The following is a 2,982-nucleotide window of genomic DNA, read 5'->3' as shown; positions in this document are numbered from 1 at the left end:
CCACCGGCCACACCTGTGCGTGTGGCTGTGGCTCGTACCATTTGTCGCAAAGGGGAGGAAGGAAACAGCCGGTGAGAAGCCCCAGGTGCTCTGGGAGGAAGCGGCACGTGGCGTCGGCTTCCCCTGAGGATTTTTTTTTGCCGATGGGCGGCTTTAAGGAAGCGGGTGGTGCCGAGGCGAGAGGCAGTCGCTGGCGCGTCCCCCTGTCCCCCCTGCAGTGGGCTTGCAGTGGTACCGCCCAGGAACGTTGTCCCTTCCCCCCACAGCGCCGGTCCCCGCGCTCGGCTGTGCCCGCGGCGGGGGGGGGGCGCGTGTCCCCGCCCGCCCCGGCATGCGGGGGCGCGTGGGGTCGGGTTCAGCGCGGGGAGCGCGGTGTCGGAGCTCGTCTGCGCCGTGCGGGCTCTGGCTGCCTAATTATAGCGGTGTGGTTAACGCGCAGTTCGAAGCGTGCTGCTGTGCGATCCCCTCCCCGCTCCGCGGAGGCACCCGGTTCCGCGAGCGGGAGTGGGGCTGGTTTTCCCCCGGTGTCGTTTAAAGCGTCTCCGAAACAGGCGGCTTGAGGCGCCGCGGCGGCTCCTCCGCACAGCCAGGCCGAGAAAGCGGCGTGTCTCGTGTCCCCGTTCCCCGTCTCCCCCCCCGGATCTGCTGACACGGACGAAAGAGTGAGGCTGCAACTTTGACTTAAGATGCCTTTCTGTGCTTTGAAGGGAGGGCGCGAAAGCCGCAGGCGCGGGATGGATCCCTCTTAACGCTGTTTGTGTGAACAAGCCGCATGAATTTGGCCTAGTTACAAGCCGCCCCCCATCACCCCGGGGAAGGGGGACCCAGCGCCGCGCGGGAGCTGTCGTTGGAGCCGCCCGCCAGGCCCTGCCTAACGGCCGCCCGCGGAGGGAGGGGGCTCCCGCTGGCCGCCCCTGCGGCCAGGGCTCCTCAGGGGGGTCAGTCCCCCCCTCGACAGGCGCTGTCGTTTAAATCAGGGTCGGGAGCATCCCCCGGTGTCCCGAGAAAGCGAGGTCTGTCCCCCGCCGCAGGCTCCGTGCGGCCCCGCACAACAAATTCACATTTTTTTTAACAAAATGCTTATTTAAGCTAGGAACTCATCACTAAAACATATTATCAAGCCAAAAACATTTAGTGGGAATTAATAATAATAATTAAAAAAGGCACTTAAATTTAACTAGGATAAATACTAATGATGACTATAAAGTCTGGCACTTAAGGACACACAGTAAAAAAAAATCACAATGTGGCTGGTTTAAAAAAATCTTTTTAGGTTGCGTATTTGCTTAACAGTTCATTATGAGGTTTTTAACTTTGTCTGGAATGATCTTTTTTGGTGGAAATAGAATATTGGGTTGTGTAAACCATTAGATAACCAGCAGGTTATGTAAACTGATCGAGCAAGGCCTGATTCAATATACCTTTTCTATGTGTGTTAAAGAGGCTGTTAGCATGTGAACAGTACTTTTGAAGACAGTAGGCTTAAAAATAACCCAGTGAGAGTTGGTTATCAATATCTGGTCTTATGTTTCCCAAGCTGTAGTTCACTATACATTTAAGCTGATAGTGCCTCAGAAAGAAACAACACTTTGCTGCTGCTGGCTGCTTGGTCCTGTCCCTGCTCTGTGCCTGCCTTTGTGCAGGCACACAGGTTCATACAGCTAGACAGTGAAGTACACTGAGGAAAAAACTCACCTGGCTGACAGCTAAGCTTCCCCTGCCCCAAGCCCCATGATATTTTTCAGCAAGATCAGCCCTCCAAGCCGTTTTGTTGCGCACTTGCTACACAAACACCAGTGCAAGAGGGAGAGAAGTATGGGGGTGGGAATGAGCATACAGGCAAACAGGTGACAGGTTTTGGTTCTAGTGTACTGCCAGGCTAAATCTATGCCAGACTTCAGCCTGAGAGACTGACAGTGTTGTAGTTAAGCTAGAGTTATCCCAAACCCTTTCTACCAAGTCTGAACAGCATATTCAAAGGTTTAGTTTAATTCCTTTTTGGTAAGGTTGTGCTCCATCAGATGAATAGATCCTGAGCATTTAAAAAATCTTGTTTTATTCCTTCCACTCTTCTAAAGTGTATTCTGTTGTTTGTAAGAGTATTCATTGTAGCTCTGTGTACTAGTTGATGCTTTTTACAGTTCGTGCCCCTTAAGTGAGCTGACTTGTGGTAGTAACTTATTTTCATAAGCTTAGAGAGAGACCTGTACTGCTTGGATTAGGGGGGTTGAAGAGTAGGAAATTGGTTTTAGACTCTTTTGTGAATCTTTAAAAGTTCTTACCCAGGGTGTGCTCATACTGATACCTGCAAAACAAAACAGTTGCTCTTCTCATGCAGAAGCTTTGAAAAAATATGCACAAAATACTATAACAGTAAATAAAACAGTAAATAAGAGGTACTGTTACCTGGTGATAAGAAAATGATACTTTTTCTGTCATCAGAGGTAGCTTAAGTAGTTCAGTCCAACATTTAATTGAGTCAATAGAAAGATTTCCATTGACCTTAGTAGGTGATGGATCAGGTTAAAGAGGGATGAGAGTATGTTCAACAAAAACAATTTTCTTTATGGATCTGTGTGTGTTGACAAACTTATTTTTAATTCTGTTGATAAAGAATAGGCCAGATTTCATGTTTGTCTTGCAGAATAGCTTGATGTAATAATAGCAGAGTATAGTAGTGGTTGCATTACTTCTGGATGCTATTTATAGCTGACTGGAAGTTTGTGCTATATGCACAATTGAAAGATCATACACTCCCAGTATTACAAACCTTCATTACATCTCAAGGGGCTGCAGAAATGCAGTCTACTTAAGTTTGAAACTAGTATCCTTCAAAAAAAGTACTCATCGTGTAACATTTTGCCTTCTCCAGTGTTTTGGTCAATGCTATAACTCCTGGTCTATTACTTTAGCTGCTTTGGTTCCATGTATTAAATCCATGTATGTTTAATACAGTGTCAGATTCAAGGTGCTTAACATTTC

At 48.3% G+C, this 2,982-nt stretch overlaps 1 protein-coding gene across 1 annotated transcript in view; it reads right to left on the bottom strand.

Moving 5' to 3' along the window:
• Positions 1–55, bottom strand: part of OTUD4 (OTU deubiquitinase 4) — a 37,060-nt gene extending 37,005 nt beyond the window's left edge. The window contains exon 1 of the mRNA XM_026087512.1: positions 39–55. The gene's annotated coding sequence lies outside the window, so the exon portion shown is untranslated. The remainder of the gene's footprint in view (positions 1–38) is intronic.
• Between the last annotated feature and the right edge of the window lie 2,927 nt (positions 56–2,982).

Source organism: Apteryx rowi, unplaced genomic scaffold (genome assembly GCF_003343035.1).
Source record: "Apteryx rowi isolate R43461 unplaced genomic scaffold, aptRow1 scaffold_72, whole genome shotgun sequence".
NCBI lineage: Eukaryota > Metazoa > Chordata > Aves > Apterygiformes > Apterygidae > Apteryx > Apteryx rowi.
The sequence above is the reverse complement of the archived record's forward strand: the minus strand, read 5'-3'. Positions and strand labels throughout refer to the sequence as shown.